Source organism: Culex quinquefasciatus, chromosome 2 (assembly GCF_015732765.1).
Source record: "Culex quinquefasciatus strain JHB chromosome 2, VPISU_Cqui_1.0_pri_paternal, whole genome shotgun sequence".
Taxonomy (NCBI): domain Eukaryota; kingdom Metazoa; phylum Arthropoda; class Insecta; order Diptera; family Culicidae; genus Culex; species Culex quinquefasciatus.
This window is the reverse complement of record NC_051862.1, coordinates 134118193-134138523: the sequence shown is the minus strand read 5'-3', so window position 1 is coordinate 134138523 and position 20331 is coordinate 134118193. Positions and strand designations below refer to the sequence as shown.

The 20331-nt window shown below is 36.3% G+C and overlaps 1 protein-coding gene across 1 annotated transcript in view; it reads left to right on the top strand.

Moving 5' to 3' along the window:
• Positions 1-20331, top strand: part of LOC6033736 (chaoptin) — a 304909-nt gene that overhangs the window by 152759 nt on the left and 131819 nt on the right. The window lies entirely within an intron of this gene.

Here is a 20331-nt window from a genome sequence, read left to right as displayed (position 1 = left end):
AAATAAGCAAGGTCATACCAGCAGTCAGTCAGGGGATGGTGACTATAGTGGATCCTCGGAAATGGAGAGAATTTTTGCTTAAAAATTGTAACTAGTTGAATTACCTTTCCTGGCGTCTGTTTAGATTAAAAGTCCAACAAACACATAGTTTCATAAATCTGAGTATAAAATCCACTAAATTAAATCGATAGAGCGATAAACCGAAGTGAGATTTCAGCTAGAACTTTGAAAAATTGCGTACGGACATTAATGTTTCTCGACTTTAATAATCCCTTCCTTTAGCATCGTAGCTCGGAAGGCATGACGTCGGTAAAAATGTTTAGCTTTGTGCTTTTCAACTTTTCAATACACCTCTAAATCTCTCTGAAAGGTAGCTAAAATTGTGTTCATGTTTCCCTGGGTCAAGTGGTTACATTCATTGCAAAACACCTGCTCTCTCTTTCTCATCATCCTTTCTCCAAATACGCAAACCCCGACCAAGAATAGAACCTGACCTCTGACCCGACGACAAACTGCCGCAGCAGCAGCAGCAACCAGCACAGGACATCAACAACGTTGCTTTATTATGCTTCTCATTTTTGTGCTACCCGCTGCTGAGCTGTGCTCTGCAACTCAACTCAAGTGATGACCTAGCCAACTGACGGCTTACAACTACGTAACACCCAGCTAGGGCTGGGGAAAAAAAAACGAGGTATGAATTTCCAGCCAGGGGTCGTTTTTTGCCTTTTTTTCTCTCTCCGGAGACCAACACTCATATTATTTGTCGCTACATCGTGTTTACACGAAAACATTTTAACACACACACAAACAAACATCCACCCACTCTGTCTGTCCTTTTTTCGTCGGGTCGGGTGTCGACGGTGGCCACTGCTGCATCCCCCCGGGGACTCATTCCGATGCTTTGCTAGACAAGCTTTAGCTAGGTAGAGCTTTCCCAGGAGAGTTTCTGACTAACTGAAGCAAATTGTTCTTAGCATTGCGATCCCTGTCACAGATGTAACGCCTGACTCGGCCATACATCAGCCCTACACGATTTAACGATCAGGCTGATCGGATCTTACTCTTCTCGCCATTGTTGGAATTCGAGCGAGAAGAAGGAAAGCATTTCTCGCTCGCGAACGAGGGAGAGAACTTGTAGTACTTTTCTCTTCTCGCTCGCGCTCGCATTTTCGTTCGCGTTCTCGCTCTCGCCGCGAGCGCTCGCGAGCGCCTCGTGCTAGCCGTTCGTCCCAAGCTAGCAATTTGTTCATCAGGCTTATGAATACGAACCAGGCGATGGTATAGAGGTGTAACTTCAATCGCTGTGTTCTTTTTTGTTCGTTTCTAACACATTCAACTTCTCGCGAACGGGCAATTCTGGCTCGCGAGAAAGCCCGTTCGCGAGCGGAGGAGAGCACGGGCAATTGGTGAGTTTCTCTCTGCAGCTCGAGACTCGCGGCGAGAACTCGAGAGAGAGAAAATTTTCTCGCGAGAGCGCGATAATACCAACACTGCTTCTCGCAGGAAAAAGGTAAAAAGTAATGTAAAAAAAAAGCATATTCCGGGTGGGACGAGGGAAGAGGAGTGAGGGAAACTCGAAAGAGTTGGGCAGTCCGCGATGCTTTGGTGAATTTCCCCCTCAAATTAGGTAATAATTAGGTCCATGTAGAGGGTGACGATTCTCAAGATATTCAATTTCCCGGAAATCGAGAGTTGAATTTGACCATTTCCCGGGAATTCGTGGCAATAATTTAAAAGGAATTAAGTTACATTTAATTTATACTTATTCTATGAAACGATAACTCCAGTATGCTTTTTATCTGAGGAACTATATCTACCTTTTGTTTTTTTTCTGAATCTGCAAATACAAGATCGTTTCTTGTGCTTTTTGGGACTCAAAATTGTAGTTTAAAATGTTAACGAATCTTTATTCGCACTGAGTGATTTTTCAAAAATTTCACAAGCTTATTGCATGAACTTATTATTAGATTTATGTGAAGTAAAAAAATAGCTAATATATATTTTCCCAGTATCGGGATATTTGCAATATGACAAACAACGACTCGAAACAACAATTTAAACTTTTTTCCTTTTTAAGGTATTTCCTCAATGAATATTTACAGTTATCAGGAAAATCCACAATGTTCACAATTGGTGGACCGTAACTTTACAAAGATGGACAGAGTTTTTTTTTCCAAAATTTAAGTGAATATTGAGGTTGACGTGAAACACAAAATGACTTATTGACATCAAAAAAGAAAATTACCTTGATACAGCGAAATTACCCTAGTATAGGGACTAGAATTTAAAATAAAACACAGATTATGAGGATTGCTATGCGAAAAACGAAAAAAAAAACGAAGTTGACTTTATAGCTGTCGGCCACCATTGCTAGTACCAACCACTAGTGTCTTCCTTTTTATCTACAAGGACTTCGCCGCCCTGGGCTCCTAAGTGTATGAAAGTATGGCACGGAGCGACGGCGCCGAATACCCATATTTACACAAAGAATTTTAGAGCGCCCGCCGCGGGATTCGAACCAGTGACCTCTGGATTATGAGTCCAGTGCGCGGTCCGATTGATCCACACGGGCGGGACTTGTGGATTGCTATGCTCGAGAGGAGATATGGAAATTGAACTTATTTTGAAAAAGCTTTCCCTCTCAGAAATAATAAATAAAAATAATTTTAAAAACATTAAATTTCATTTCTGTGGTGTAACTGCTAAGTATGCCTCCATGTAAATTTTTGGGTCCAATTTTTTTGGCTTTTCTCAACTATAGTTATTGGAATTTTTGACAAGTTAAATTTTAAACTTTCTGAATAAGAAGATCAGAGAAGCATTGGTTTATTCGAACTAGTACAGTGAACATTGAACTTCCAATGAACAAAACTTTTTTTTTAAATAATTTTCTGATTAGTTTATATAGTTTTGCTTCGATATTTATAAGTATACAATTTCCCGGGAGTCTCGACCGAATTTCCCGAGAATCGAGAGGTCCAAAAATGGTCGGTTTCCCAAGAATTCCCGCTCGTCACCCTCTAGGTCCGTGTTTAGGAAATGCTCATTTTGCTTGCAAAATCTCTGCATTTTGAAAACATTTTAAAACATTGAGTTGTTTCAATAATAAAACTATTTTGCCAACATCGAAAATTCGATTTGAGGGAAGGAAGATATAAGCGTTTGACCGATGACGCAGTATTTCAACTTCTTGAAATGGCACCCATGTACCTTCGAGTAATACGTAGTCCTACGTCAAAATATAAATAATCAGGGTTATACTTAATTTTGTTGAGAGATAAAACACTTTCGCTAAAAAAATTCTAATCAAAAAACTTTTAAAAAAGCATTGCTATGGTAGAATCAGAGCAGGTGAAAATGACTGGAAAAGTTCAATTATTGTCAGGAGGTTAGGACTTGTTATTAAAACAGCGAGATTAGCTGTTATAATATCACAAAATAATTACAGAAAAATTTTCGTAGAATAACTCATGCTGTTTTCAAAAATTTTTGCAAGAAAATCCGATAACAGAGAAAAAACTTTCCCAATAACTCAATTTGTCATTGGTAAGCGATAGTAAATTACTAATTTTGATATTGTTGGTTCCAATTAAACATTAAATATTTTCAAATGCTTAATAAAGTCAGTTGACATTGGCTGGCGGCTAACAAATTTTGTTCAACATTTTAAACAATATAAAATTCAACAGATACCAGGCAAAATATCCACGTTAGCAAATAATCAAAGGAGTGAACTTACAAAAATGTTTGAAAGTACCCAAATTTCTTGCAATTTAAAAAAAATAAAAAATATTTGGCGTTGTCGTGCACATTGAGAAAATTTTCGAACAATTTGTTAATTTCCTTAGGTGTTAATAACAAAAAAATCAGCATTAAAATTTTTCACTTTTCATAAAAGTTATGGTATTAAGACTGAAGTGTCCGATACGACTAATTAAACACGCGTTTAGTATCAGGATAAAACTTTATTATTTCTAGGTATAAGTTTACACAGGACGTCTTGACTCGACGACTGACAACGACAGAAGAGAGCGACTCTTCATTTGGGTTGCACAACCGAGCTCATTGCTATAATCTAGCACTAGAATTACGACTACCTACTGGACATTACACTTCTGCAGGTTGGTACTATTTTATAGTACCGAGGGATACTACAAAGACCACATTTCATGGCCAAAATAATGTCTACTCGGGAAATATTTTTTGTCCCACATCAATTCAAATAAATCTTTGAAATTTCCCGAAGAAATCAGGAAAAAAGATCGAAAATTAAGTCTCTTTTGCTTTGGTAATTGGGTCATTCTCCGCCAACTAACACAGCAGTTGCCCCGACCCCTCTTCGATTTGCGTGAAACTTTGCTCTAAGGGGTTATTTTGGTTCCTGATCACGAATCCGTGGTCCATTTTTCGATATTTCGTGACGGTGGGGCGGTCTGGTTTTTTACTAAGACACGTTTTTCAGTGATTTGTAGCTCGCAACCGTGAAGAGATAGAAATTTGATGTCAAAGGGACTTTTGTGTAAAATAAGACGCCCGATTTGATGGCGTACTCAAAATTCCGTATTTTTATTAAGTATTTTTATTGTTGTGCACAAGCCACAGCAATCGTCCAAGAGGTCATTCTTATGCAAAATCGGCTGAACTTTCCGAAAAAATACTTTCAAAAGCACACGATTGAGTTTTTGGGGTTAAAAATTCGAAAAACTGGTCAAAAATGGTCAAAATCATAACTTTTTCAAAAAACTTTTTTTGTAAAATGCTGATAACTCGTGAAGAATACATGCAAACCCCTTATGTCTCTATATCAAAATTTTGGTTTTTGTCTGCTCTACAATTTTATAGAACATTGTTACACTCTAAAACGTAACCCTGCAAAATGAACCCTCTAAATGAAAAAATGACCCTTCTGGGTTATTTCAGATTCAAAAAGAACATTAAATTTCCCATAAAATGGCAGCGATTTTAAAACTATTTTTTAACTTTTTCTGATGAAAAATACCTTTTTTTTCGGAAATTCGCCATCAAAAGGGGCGTCTAATTTTACACAAAAGTCCCTTTGACACCAAATTTCTATCTCTTCACGGTTGCGAGCTATAAATCACTGAAAAAAGTGTCTTAGTAAAAAACCAGACAAATGAAAAGGGTCGTACCACCCCACCGTCACGAGATATCGAAAAATTGACCTTGGATTCGTGATCAGGGACCAAAATTACCCCTTAGAGCAAAGTTTCACGAAAATCTAAGAGGGTCGGGGCAACTTTTTCCGATTTCGTGTGAGTTGGTGGAGAGGAAACTTAAAAAAAATTATAGCAATGTATTCAATCTATACGTCATTATTTAAATCAGAGATAAGAACCATATTTCATCTCTCGTCAATCTGAATTATCCCCGACCACAAGCGTATCGCTTCAAACGCGCTATAATCGCGTCAATTCAACCCCGCACGCGCTGACAATTCCAAGTCAACCGCAGCAAAAGCTGAAATCTTGTTTTCCGTCACTCTGCGAGTGCGTATTATCATCCCCCTTTTCCATGTCTCATCCCTGCTCACTTGTTGAGAGTCACAGGGTACCCGATCAGGGAAGATTACAAATAAACAATCAACAATTCTCAAATGTCATATTTTGACTGTATTTTATTTGTTTTTTATAAAATATTTCATGGAATTTACCTTTTTATACTTTTCCAAATGGTTTAAATTTAAAAGTAATTACCAATAAAAAAATTTCTTCAAGAATGATGTAGACTTTGTTATTGATATTTGATTGGGAAGACCTGGATCGGGTAAACCTTAGATATTTTCCCACGCTCAGACATTGGAGGGAAAGGTCAGGAAAAAATTGCAAACTGTTTTTTTCTGGACTCCGTACTACCCAACCCCAGCCGGCAGTTTATCGTACAGCCCGACGATCCGGAAGACTTGGAGGCTTCAACCCTTGAAAATGCTCAGTAGAACAGGAAAGAAGAAGAAAAAAAACTCCTAGGACATCATCACCCTCAGTGGGTGGTGAACAGCCCCCCAAGGAAGCACAAGACACCGCACCCGGCATTCGTCATGATTTTCCGAGCATTCGCAAACAGATTTTAATTCAATTTCTCGTTCGGTCTATCCGGCCGAGGTCCGGATGTTGGAACTGAGAGGTGAAAAAAAACTGGGCTTGAACTCGTTCGGACGAGGTGGCTGTACGCACTTCAGTTGTGGCTTTTTCCTCCCAACTCTGTGAAAGTGAAGGCTTGTAGACAGCACAAACAAGTGCTTGCGGTTTGACTGGTTCGGATTTGTACTAAGGGGCTGAAATGGGGGGAAAACAAGTGGGATTTCTTTCGAACGGATTCAGTGATGATGTCGAGTGTGTCAAGGAGGAGCGGCTGTTCGACCGGACATTGCGGTGATGCAACCAGATCAGGCGATTAAAACGTCTTTCATTAGGGGGAGATGATAGCGGTGATTCAATCATCAATTCTTCATTCTTCATAACAATCTTGCTACAATCTGAAGATAAGGTTTCGCCATGGAGAAAGCTATTTATTTTTTTTGTTTATCTAAATATTAACCATTTTAAGAATTTTATCATTTGAACGCTATATCTAAATCAATTCAAATCAAATTCAAATCATTTATTAAAATATTATTCTTATTCTTATTATTACAGGTGAGCGTTTCTTCGGAAAATATCAAAACTGGGTAACTATAACACAAACATATCTTTTCCTTGAATCTTGTGTTACAAAACTTCAAATCTGAAATCAATCTCGACTTCCAAACAAACATATTAAAAAGACATAATTTCAACCCATCTGCTACAAATATCCCCAACAAGTTTAAAAAAGCACCACCCCAATCATTATCGTCAAAAGAATTTCCCCCAAAAGTTTCGCATCAATTTCCAAAGTCCCCCGGATAATTGTCCTTCCGCAGAGGGAGTTCAACTTCTTTGCCAACTCTCGTATACGTGCATGGGATTCCGGGTGTTCTTTTTGATGTGGTGGATGGATACGAAATTTCTGCAAACTTTTGAAACTTTTACTGATATCGCTACTGCTGCTGTTCCGTCTTCAGAAGTGTGCTCGTCAAAAGTTGTCCACAACGACGTCGAGGAAACAGTTAAGTGAATTATTTTTCTTTAGAAGAAAGTTGAGGGCTGAACGAGTTTTGCGTGGAATGTTTGAAGATTTCGGAACCAAATTCTATGCCCTGGATTTTGGTTGTTGGAGAAGAAATATTGCGGTTGCTGATGCTGCCTTATGAGAGAAAGTTTCATCACTTTTTTTTTAGAAAAAAGCCATCAGAAATATATTTTAAAAGTTATCTTTAAACATTAAATTAAGATTTTTAAAAAATGATCTTAAATTAAATTAATTTAATCAAAAACAAATGTTTAAATTGATTTGTAGAAGAACTTAAAGATTTTTATTTAAGAGAGTTTTAAATAAAGTATTCGTTCGCTTTTTTTTCATTCGTTCGCATCTTCTCAAGGAAGAAATGCATCCATTACAAATCTAATCTGGAAGCTTCAAAGTTAACATCAAAGGGCTTGAAATGCTTCCCTGCAAACTTATCCATGTCAAAATTAGATTTTCTGCAAATATTTAGTTTCAAAAGTAGGTAGCAGTGTACCTTCCACGACAAATCGTCTTGAGCAAAGTGCAGCACCCAAAAGCAGCATAATCTAAAGTGCAGCAATGGCGCAAAAGTTTGCGCTTGGAGCAAAGTTTTCCTTCAAACTTTTCTATTGCGCCAAACCGCAAAAGCTTTGCGCTAGGAGAAATGTTAAGGGAGGAGTAAAGTCTCCCCCATTAGCGCAGACGACTCATCCGTAAGTCGCACGTGGCTGGCGAAGAAAATTATAAATTATTTCGAAAGTTGATATCTTTTTACGAGACGACACTTTCGAGAGTCGGAGCAGCCTCCGAAAAACCCAATTTCTGTCATGTTCAGAACGGATTTTTTGCTGCTGCTGGGTTGTTTTTCGTTGCCAGGAACAAGATTTTAAAGATTTATTCGTCCAAAGTGGGTTTTCCCCGAAAATTATGCTGCCTTAGGATGAGATGGGTGGGTGGGTGGAAAAAGGGTCCCGCGAAAAACTTCCCACTCGAGTTATGATTATACGAGCCCGTTGGGGAAGGTCCAAACGGCGGGTGGGAAAAACCAGCGAGACAGTGTGAGATTGGCAGAGGAAAAAGAGCACCGAAGAGGCTCGAAACATGGAAAACTTTTCAGCGATAAGGGTTTCTTCGGCGTGGAGTCATTAGTTTCTGAAACGAGATCCGTGTAAGACATGTTGTGTTTTTCATTTTTGTGTTGCGTTAATTGTGGCGGCTGTCATGTTCTGCTGCTTTTTAGAGCTCGAGCTAAAGCACTGTGAGCAAATTATTGTTATTTAAAGTTTATTTATATGAACTTAAACGATCAGTACAGTTTAATACAGTATACAGTATAATACTTTAGTTTTTTGTGTTTTATAAATCATTTTATATCTAGCGCACACTTCTTAAAACCTACATTCTCTGAAACACAACTTTAGTTTGGATGTTCCTTTAGTACAAAAAAAAACAATTTTAATTTAATTTTCATGTTTCATTTCATTTATTGGATTGTTTTGGAAAAAAACATCAGTGCAGATATTAACCTTTTTTTCAATTCTGTTTATTTGTGAATAATCAAGTTACAATGAGTTCATTAAGGGTGCACAGCAACGAAGGAAGTTGTTGTCTTCTTATTCCAAAATGGTCAAACTTACGGACCCAATCCTGCAATAACGGGAATGTAAAATTAATCAAACTTTGTTGTTAATTTCTTTGTGGACACTTTAGGGGATGAATAAAAAAATATTTCGATAGTACCCGTAGTTTTGAAGATACTGAAATGTCTGTAACAAAAATCTGGGTGCAAAAGCTTTGGTTGATGTGCACCGTTAAGGTACATAACAGAGTTTTGGAGTTCCTTTCAGCTGTGTGTTACATCGTAATTCAATCGAAAGTGTTATTACTTATAAATATTAAATAGATGGCAAGAGTAAGAAAACAGTTATTAACCTAAGCTGAGATTTGGGGTACCTTTCAACAGCTGACTAATTCAAACGGGGTAAGAGTTTGTTGGTATATGGGAGAACAAATTGAGCAGGGAAAGGAGAAATATTTTTTTTTAATATTTTTAGCCATCGCTAATTTTTTAATCGCTTCAAGCTTTTGTTCTCGTTCTTTCATAAATTGCTTTATCTTAAAAAAAATTAAAAATGAGGGAGCGAGACATTTTTCTCAAAGTCGTTTCGCCGAATCAACATTTTGCCGGAGATCGTTTTGCCGAAAGGGACATTATTCTAATGTATGACAAAAGGTCGAAAGACATAAGGTCGAATGGACAAAACATACAAAGGCCAAAAGGTCGTTTTTTTTAAATATTTTTTTCATAGCAAAAAACTTTTGATGTGAGCCTAAACGAATAGATATTTGAAAACAGCTATGGAAAGGTGTTTTAAACGGTTTTCATTAATTTCACTTCTAAATTCATTAATATTTAAAGGTCATCTTAATAAAAGCTTGCCACCGAATTGTTGGAGACTTTTTGAAAAGAGGAAGGGGGGGGGGGTGATGATGTGGATCTAAGGATCTTATGTGACCATGAAGGATCGATTGAAAAAGAATAGGAAATTTGTAATAATATTCGACTCTTTAATTTTTTGGAACTGTATATATTTGAAATAATGAAAAGTCATTCAAATATTCCAACCATTTATTTTTTTTGTAAATAAAATAACTTACTTTTCAGAACAAATATTTTTAAAAACTTTAAAAGAATTTTAGAAGTAACGAACGTTTTTTTTAATGGGCTGCAAAAAAACAAAATAATATTATTTTATCTAATAACATTAGCTGTGAACATGCTTTAAATTTTGAGAGGGTAACTTTAATTTATATCAGTGGATTTTGTTTGTTTAGGAATGAGCAGTTCCTTGGAATCAAAGTTAAATGATTTTCCGGGAAATTATTTTGTTTTTTTTTTATTAAACATTGGCATTTCTTAATTTTCGTTTATCAATTAGGATGAAACGTTGTCCATACATTCCCTATGCCAAAAGAAGTAATTTTTGCATAATTAGTTTTATCCATGCAAATTTCCATACAATTTTGGGAATTGGTTGGGAGTTGAGAGTTTCGGATCGATTTGGTGTCTTTGGCAAAGTTGTAGGTTATTAATAGGACTTTGCGAAAAAAATGTAGACACACGAAAAAAACGATTTTTTATTTTATATTTTACCACTTGAAGTTTAATTCCCAAAATACGTATTTTTTAATTTTCATTTTTTATATATGTTTAAGGGGACTAAACAAGACATCATCTGTGCCTTAGTGCGTAATTTATTTCAATCGTGTTTTGGAAACATCGAAAATGGGTTCGTTCAAAAATTACGTCCATGAATAGGGGGGGGGGTCTGGGGTTTGTGACAGCCATTGTTAAAGGTATAGGAAAAGTGCGTGACAGGGGGGAGGGGGGGGGGGTCGGAAATCCCGAAAATCTCTGGACGTAATATTTGAACAAACCCAAACCTATAAATTTTTTATTTGAAATCATTTTTAAAGCAAAATCGAATTTGCAATTGTTAAGCACCCTACATTTTTTTTATATAATGTTGCTTTTTCAAGTTTTAGCTACTTTTAGGAATAATTTTTTGATTACTTTTGGTTTTGGAAGTGAAAAAAAAAATTATAATTTGGTCTACACTATGAAATTTTATTATCTACAAATCTACATGCAGTGTTTTGAAAAACATCTTGATTTCAAAATTTAATTTTTAACGTAGAAAATCGAATTAATAATAACACGACATAACTTTCGAAAAATATTAGTATTAGTCTTAATTAAAACATAAATATAATTAAAAAAAATTAAAGTCATAGTCGGTAGTGTAGTTACTACGTGATTGTTTCTCACCCCAGTTGGTCTTGGTTCAATCCCAGTTGACCCTGGTTGACATTTTTTGAGACGAGATTTGTCTGATCACGCCTTCCGTCGTATAGGTAAGTGAATGTCGGTCCCAGCCTTATCTAGATATTAGGTCTTGAGGTCAGTCCAGGTGGTAAGATTCGTCTCCCTGGAACGCAGCTTGCTGGGATTCCTAGTTAGAACATTGCCATTGATTTGTAAATACACAAAACAATACTATTTTGTAGCACATCTAATTTCAAAATGTCAGTGTAAAAATGACATTCTATAGCATTTTTAAACAGCAATTCAAGCTAAATTTCCTGTTGATAAAATCCAATCAATTCCTTCACCACACAATAGCGACCATTCCCGCAGCCAACACAAAAACAGTACCGGAAGGCAGCCGGCTACGGGTCACTTCCTGTCCATCACAAGGTGGGTGGAACCACCTTACCACAATGGCCACCGCCCACCAACCACATCACAATTCAAGGATCAATACTTGAACTTGAACAGGTCTCTCCCGGCAGTGCTGGCCACCATCGTCTAAAGTGTGATGTAATGGCGGAAGGGTCGTAAAACTGATGGATCTCCCACACGGCGGAGGAGGAAGGGCGAAGTCCGCCACGGAATCCGTAATTAAATCGTCAGAACTTGGAACGTCCGGCACTGACCTTGGAATGTCGACCGCGACGAGGACGTTGAAGGGTCGCCACGTGGTTTGGCGGGTGTGAAGAATGTTGTTTACCAGTCCTTATCGGACCACCCCCACAAACGGGGGGGGGGGGGAAGAGGGTGGGGAAAATTTTATGGTTTACCCCTGAACCACACGGCGGTCCTTCACGAATTGAAATGGGCCAAGGAATCGTCACAATGGGCGGCGACGAAATTGCGGAAGTGACCACAATCGGGGGGAAACCTGGGAAATGTGCGTGAATTGATCAATCAAACCAACACCGACGTTTGGAGGTTGTGTAGGGGAGGGGGGCTGTTGAAGATTGATGATTGTCGTCTGAATGGCGAGTTGGACACAATTTGGCAAGGTGGTAATTGGGAATTTACCTCAAGGATTTGTGATTGGGAATTTGCGCAATTCGTTAACTTATAGAAACTTGAAAAAAGCGAAGTTTTATGTTTAAATAATATTGAAATTTCGAAAAAAAAGTCCAAGTGATTTTTTTAAAGGAACTTGTTATAGTTCTACGAAAAATATAATTCAATTAAATTATTATTGCATTTTGAATACCAACAATTCATTGCCAATTCGTTGCACTCAATTGGTCAAAAGTTAATTAAATTAAATTGCAATTTTCAAACGCAACTGCCCATCAATTGCTCACGTCCAATTTCAAAACACAATTGACCGGAAAGAGTGTGGTCAAAGGTCGAACCACTTTGAGGAACGCAAGCTCGCAAAAAAAATCTTCTCTGAACCTCAACTTGACGCAAACATTCCGTTCCTGTGAAAGCTCCCCTCCCCTCCTGCCCGGTAAGTGCCAGTTATTATTAGAGTTGTGCCAGCATGGTCCACCACCGACCCAGCCCAGTCAGTTCGAAGCCAAGCTTCGATGTTTGCGTGTTCCGGTTAAATAACGCGGGCGCAAAAAAAGTTTATTTAATCAGTTTAGAAGTGTACACATTGGCGGGAGGCACACGAGTGTGTGTGTGAGTGTACTGTTTAAATACAGCAAGCGGATTTTCCACCCAGCGAGAGAGAGAGAGGGTGGAGGAAAAAGTCGAACCGAGTTTTTCACAATTTCACACAGTTACAATTTTATTTACTCCTGATGGTTGTTCGAGGGCTTTTTTCCTGGAAGAGGCAAATTTGAGGGGGGAAAGCGGAAACCAGCGGAGTGCTAATTCAAACACGACTTGTAAAAATGGTGCTGGGGAAAAAAACAGTAACAGGGCAAAACGTCCTTGCCTCGGAATGGAAATAGGCAAAAGTTTTCAGCATTATTTGCTGGTGCTCAGTTGAATTTCCCGCGTTGGTACCACAATTATCCTGGAGGCTTTTGCCGAGCACGTGTTTATCGAACCGGGTTTGGATGGGGAAGCGAGTGACGGGAAATAGCTCGTCAGGGAAAAAGGATTTCTGTGTTTAGGTAGTAGTTTAAGCAGTGTATTTTTAGCCGGATAAACAGTCCTACCATGAACTGAAAACTGGTAACGGTGAATTGAACATTGAAAATGAATTCGAAAAATTATTGATGTAGGAATGCGAAGAAAAAAAATTAATATCAAATTTTAACGCTGCAAACTGAACATGAAAATTATAAACTTTATAACTGAACGTGGAATAATATGGAAACAAAGAACTAAAAAAATCGATAAAATTATCGTCGATAGTATTATCGTCTGACGATAACGATAATGGTTATTGTAATCGTCGGTACGATAGCGATAATCTATTGTTATCGTTATCGTTATCGTTATTTCTATAATTCTATCGGCGATAATCTTATCGCCGATAATGAACGATAACTCATTTTTTAAATCTTTCTAAAATTTATTAATGCATCCATATCTTGTTTAATTTTCAATGACTTAACTTTTTTGAAAATGTAGTAAGTTTCAAAGTATAAATACACAGCAAAAAATCCAATGATAAAATCGCATGCAAAAGCATGCACATCACCTTCGTCAAAAAAGACACTTAATATTACACGCTGCATGTACAATTTTTGCAAACACAAAAAAAGTTGCAACCGACGGGATTCAAACCCAGCACCAACAGTAAGGACTAGCGCCTTAGCCCACTCGGCCATCAGACCGATGGAAAGCTGTAAGGATAAACGCATATATCAGCTTGACATTTCGGTCAGGTAGGTTTCTCATACTGATGGGCTACATATTTCAGGGTGTAATATTACACAGAATTTCATAAAATAATGCAAAATTTATTTTATACCGAGGCCTTTTACACGCAGCTGGATTACTACTTTATTTGCTGTGTATGTACTCAAAATTGTTCACAATATGGGTATCAAACTGAGTGAAGTTTTGTATGTTTTTCACTTTATTAAAGTATTTTTATAAAATACAAACAAAAATCACAAATTACCGTATCTTTTCGAAAATACCCAAATTTTCATAAATTGCTATGTGGGTATCAAACGAATTGAAATTTTGTATGCTTTTTCAATTTAATATAGTGTTTATTTTTGGAAAATAAATAAATTTTCACAAATTACCATATTTTTTCGGAAATACTGAAATTCTTAAAATATGCAGTATGGGTTTCAAACCAAGTGAACTTTTGGATGCTTTTTTCACTGTATTAGAGTTTTTTTTAGAAAATACTCAAATTTTCACATAATGCCGTATTTTTTCGAAAAAAATAAAATTTTCAAAATTGGCAATATGGGTATCAAACGAATTGAAATTTCTTATGATTTTTGAATTTGTCAGAGTTTATATTGGAAAATACTAAAATTTTCACAAATTACCGTACTTTTTCGAAAATACTAAAATTTTCTAAATTTGCAGTATGAGTATCAAACGAAACGAGATTTTGTATGTTTTTTTTCACTTTATTAGAGTTTTTTTGAAAATACTGTGGGTATCAAACCAAGCGATATTTTCAATATGCGTGTCACACAAATTTAAATTCCGTATGCTTTTTCAATTTAACAGAGTTCTTTTGAAATCATTTGAATTTTCATAAATAACCGTATTTTTTTGAAAATATTCAAATTTTCAAAAAATGCAATATGGGTATCAAACGAAGCAAAAATTTTCATGCTTGATACATGCATTCAAATTGTGTATGCTTCATACAAAATGTTGCGTCGTTTGATACCCATATTGCAAATCTTGAAAATTTGAATTATTAAAAAAATGCATTTTTTTGTTTAAATTTTAGTATTTAAAAAAAATTACAATAAAAAATCAAATCAAACAATTTTCGTTTCGTTTGATACTCATATTGCAAATTTTGAAAATTTGACTGTTTTCGAAAAATACGGTATTTTGTGAAAATTTTTGTGTTTTGCAAAATTAAGCTTAAATAAAGTGAAAAAAACGTACCAAATTTCGCTTTGTTTGATACCCATATTGTAATTAATTAAACTTTAAGAACTTTAAAAAAATACGGTATTTTGATTTCCCAAAAATAACTCTACTTTTGTGAATAATCTAACTAAAATTCGCTTCGTTGGGTAAGAAAATTTTAGTATTTTCGAAAAAATACGGTAATTTGTGAAAATTTTAGTATTTTCCAAAAAAAACTTATAAATACACACAAAATTTCGTTTCGTTTGATAACCATATTGCAAATTCTGAAAATTTCTTTACTTTTGAAAAATACGGTAATTTGTGATAATTTTTGTATTTAAAAAAAAAATCTTTTATAGTGAAAAAACATACAAAATTTCGTTTCGTTTGATACCCATATTGAAAATTTGAGTATTTTCGAAAAATACGGTATTTTGTGGAAATTTCAGTTTTTAACAAAAAACTCAAATTAAGTGAAAAAATCGCTTCTTTTGATTGCCATATTGCAAGTTATGAAAATTTTGAGCATTTTCGAAATAAATACGGTATTTTGTTAACAATTTTGAGTACATATTTTACTTTGAAACAAACTAGATTTTCAAAAAAAAAAATATTCGTAGTGATAGCATTGGAAATTTAACATGATTCGATTGCACTTAGTCGATTTTAGAAAGATTTTAAAATTTATATTTATCGTCAATTATCGGCAATTAGATTATCGCCGATAGAATTATCGAGAGAAAGATTATCGTTATCGTTCCAACGATAATTATAGAACTATCGTTATCGTTATCGAGCCTCGGTAATTTTATCTTTAACAACCTTGGTGAAAACAACACTTAGAGAAAAATCATGAAGCTAAAATCTAATAAAAAAAACTGAAAACTGAAGACAGAAAAGACAGAGAAGACAGAAAAGACAGAAAAGACAGAAAAGACAGAAAAGACAGAAAAGACAGAAAAGACAGAAAAGACAGAAAAGACAGAAAAGACAGAAAAGACAGAAAAGACAGAAAAGACAGAAAAGACAGAAAAGACAGAAAAGACAGAAGAGACAGAAAAGACAAAAAAAAACTAAATTGACTTAAAACTCAATATTGAATAGCAAATAAGATCAAATTGAAAATTGAAAACTTCGTTATCGAGCCTCGGTAATTTTATCTTTAACAACCTTGGTGAAAACAACATTTAGAGAAAAATCTTGAAGCTAAAATCTAAAAAAAAAAAAACTGAAAACTGAAGACAGAAAAGACAGAAAAGACAGAAAAGACAGAAAAGACAGAAAAGACAGAAAAGACAGAAAAGACAGAAAAGACAGAAAAGACAGAAAAGACAGAAAAGACAGAAAAGACAGAAAAGACAGAAAAGACAGAAAAGACAGAAAAGACAGAAAAGACAGAAAAGACAGAAAAGACAGAAGAGACAGAAAAGACAAAAAAAAACTAAATTGACTTAAAACTCAATATTGAATAGCAAATAAGATCAAATTGAAAATTGAAAACTGATCATGGGAATGTATAAAATAGCAAACAATAAGAAAATTCTGAAGAGAAAAGATGATAAAAAATTACTCCAACTAAAAAAAAAGCTCAAATTGAGACGTCAAAACGTCAGGACAAAAGCGAAAACAAGCCCGACAAACTACGTTAATTACATCAAAATTGCGTTTGTTCAGCACATAAATTTCCGCCAAACGTGGAAAACATTTTCCCCAATTTGATTTCCGGCCCCGGTGATGTGTGTACATTGTGCACAGTACACAGTCGTTTTCCCAGAATTTTGCGCCCCATTTTTCCGTACACCTACACCGCTGCCACAATCAGCAAACATTTCCCCACGTCAATCAAAAAAAGTTTTGCCTACACGAGCGTGTACATTTGCTCACACGGAAAAAACTCCACAAGTTTGGTTCGTGCTCATTCCAAAATTAAGTGGATTTAAACGATCGGAATATTTTTTTTCTGGTTTGGCAAGAAAGAAAGTCGAAATTTTTCGTTGGCGCCACGCTACTTTCCAAAAAAGGGGGAAGTAAAACCGGGGTTGATTAGCATTATTGTTGGCTGAGAAGTCATGAAGAAGGCTGACTTTATTACAAAGCCCGCGGAAGAAGGAGATTGCGCAGCGAAAATTTATATGCCAAATCAACAAAACAATGAATTGGTTTGAATAAATTGCCTAATTAGGGCTAATTGTGCGCTGATAGCGCGATGCGGAAGGTGGGCGGGGAGGTGCTCATTATTATTTATCAACGGGATTAAGTACCTTTTCGTCGCGAAAATGAACTGAGATAAGGTCAGGCAGCCGATGATGAAAGTGGTACCTTAAAAAGTTATGTTAAGACCTGCAAGATGACGGGGTATTTACACTGTGGAACATAATGAAACTGGGATTATTTTAAAATTATTACTATAACTAATTATTACAAATATAAATAGACCAAGAAAAAAAATGAACAGGCATTTATAGAACAAGACAAAACAGAACAAACTCAGATAAAACTAAACTAAATAAGCAATAAAAGCATGAGCATGAGCATGAGAGACCACCCATGGTTGTCCTTCTCCGTTGCTGAACAGGACCGTTATATGCTATCAGCACAACCAATCATACGCTTCAACGTTCTAATGGTGTTTCCCTTATCAACAGCATGCATGAATGCGCCGAAAAGATAAAACACCAAGGTCGCTGAAACACGAATGTGTGCAAATAGGTAACAGTCATTGGCCACCAACGGCGCCCGCCATGTCAGTTTGTAGATCTCGAGGGAACGGGACGGGAATGTTAGTTAGCACAGGCTGCTACCAAGGGTGGGTTCTATACGATATCCACACCCCCGCGTGTGCCGGAAAACTACTTCTACTTGGGATTTTGTTAGTAGGGAAGGGTAATGGTCAGGATTCATCATAGAAGATGATGATGTGACCCAAATAATCGTATATTTTTATTAGATAGTTTATATATTATTCTCAAGGCAAGCAATCGGATGCTGCTGTTCAGACAATTCCCATTTCTTTGATATGGAATTATTGATCCTTGCACTGTAACTTGGATTTGGCCCGCACTTTTCTCTCGCACTTTTGACAACAAAATTTCCAAAAACTAGGCAACCAGCAGTTGTTTATTTACATTTCCAGTCGCAGTTTCCACCAAACTGGACATTCGCACTTTAAAATTGCGATTGACAGGTGAGCAACATCGGCTCGCTTTGATAATTTTTTGAGAAAATTAAAATTTCCCAAGCCAGTTTTGCAAGTCGCAATTGTGCGATCGATAGCAATAATTTAGTGCAAAGTCCAAGTTAGTGAGAATTGCGCAATATATAGGCAGCCGGCTGTGGAAAGATAGAACCAATATTATGTTTTATTATTTAGGAAGATATTAAACTCCGCGTAACACTGCACAGTGGTCCGAAACCGAAATCTAGCGTGACAAAATTGATAGCGGCCACACGTTAAGATTTAGAGCTTTGGTGTCTTCAGGACAAATGATCAGGGTCAATAGGGGCATCTTTTGGTATGGTGGACATTAGGGTGGTCCAAATTTTAGGGTGGTTCAGAATTTTTATTTTGGCGGGATGATGAGATAGCGCTTTGGTGTCTTCAGAAAAGTTGTAGGGAACACCATTCTGAGCAACTTTGCTCAAGGGCACAAAGCTCTATCTTCAAACGGGAAGTTTCTAGAGCCATTTTTGTAATTTAGGTTTAGGTGTTTATGAAAAAATGAGTTTTTTGAATTTATCAACTCAGGCTTATGTCGTAGCGAGTTGGTGTCTTCTAGACATTTGAAGAACTTATCAAAACATACATTTATCTTCCAAGAGAGCGAAAATCGGACCTTTTAAACGAAAGTTATAGCCAAAATACGACGAAAAACACGCCATTTTGAAATATGAATAACTCGAAAAGGTGGTGGAGTTTGACCTCGCTCTTAGAAGCATCTGAAAGTACACATTCTAGAGTACATTTGCTGAAAATATCTCGGAGGTCTTTTTTGTTTAACTCATTTAATCTTAATTTGAAAATGAGCATTTTTAAATCGATTTTTGCCCGTAACTTTTGATAGAATTAGCCAAAATTCGTTTTTCAAGAACGAAAATGTTCATTTTGACAAGCTCTACAATTGTCTAGAAGGGCTCAAAAATGTACAAAATGGTCTAGTGGTTGTAAAAGAAGAAACAAGTTTTTACTGAAATATTTCAGGAATAAATTTAATTATGTTGTTGATTCCTGAAATATTTCAGTAAAAACTTGTTTCTTCTTTTACAACCACTAGATCATTTTGTACATTTTTGAGCCCTTCTAGACAATTGTAGAGCTTGTCAAAATGAACATTTTCGTTCTTGAAAAACGAATTTTGGTCAATTCTATCAAAAGTTATGGGCAAAAAACGATTTAAAAATGCTCATTTTCAAATTAAGATTAAATGAGTTAAACAAAAAAGACCTCCGAGATTTTTTCAACAAATGTACTCTAGAATGTGTACTTTCAGATGCTTCTAAGAGCGAGGTCAAACTCCACCACCTTTTCGAGTTATTCATATTTCAAAATGGCGTCTTTTTCGTCGTATTTTGGCTATAACTTTCGTTTAAAAGGTCCGATTTTCGCTCTCTTGGAAGATAAATGTATGTTTTGATAAGCTCTTCAAATGTCTAGAAGACACCAACTCGCTACGACATAAGCCTGAGTTGATAAATTCAAAAAACTCATTTTTTCATAAACACCTAAACCTAAATTACAAAAATGGCTCTAGAAACTTCCCGTTTGAAGATAGAGCTTTGTGCCCTTCAGCAAAGTTGCTCAGAATGGTGTTCCTTACAACTTTTTTGAAGACATCAAAGCGCTATCTCGTCATCCCGCCAAAATAAAAATTCTGAACCACCCTAAAATTTGGACCACCCTAATGTCCACCATACCAAAAGATGCCCCTATTGACCCTGATCATTTGTCCCGAAGACACCAAAGCTCTAAATCTTAACGTGTGGCCGCTATCAATTTTGTCACGCTAGATTTCGGTTTCGGACCACTGTGCACTGGTAACACGAGTTGCTGCTAAATGATTTACGTATATGAATGATTTATCAGGCCATACCTCAAACATTAGGCGAGAATTTGTATAATCGCGGGGAGGAGGGTCTTGAAACCTCAAACGAATTATCTCAACAAACATTACCGGATGGTCCTACTCTTACACCGATTAACACGCAAATACTCAAACTAGCTACCGATCAGGACGACCGAGATCGCGACGTACATCAAGCAGCAGAAACTAGATTGTATTTGAAATAGAAATAAGGATAACGATTGGAATTTTCTCACCGGAAATAAGTCCATTACGATGGTTAAGATGATCGGTGCCACACACCCGCGACGACAACAACAATGTCAAAATGGCGATGGCTACTTGGACGCG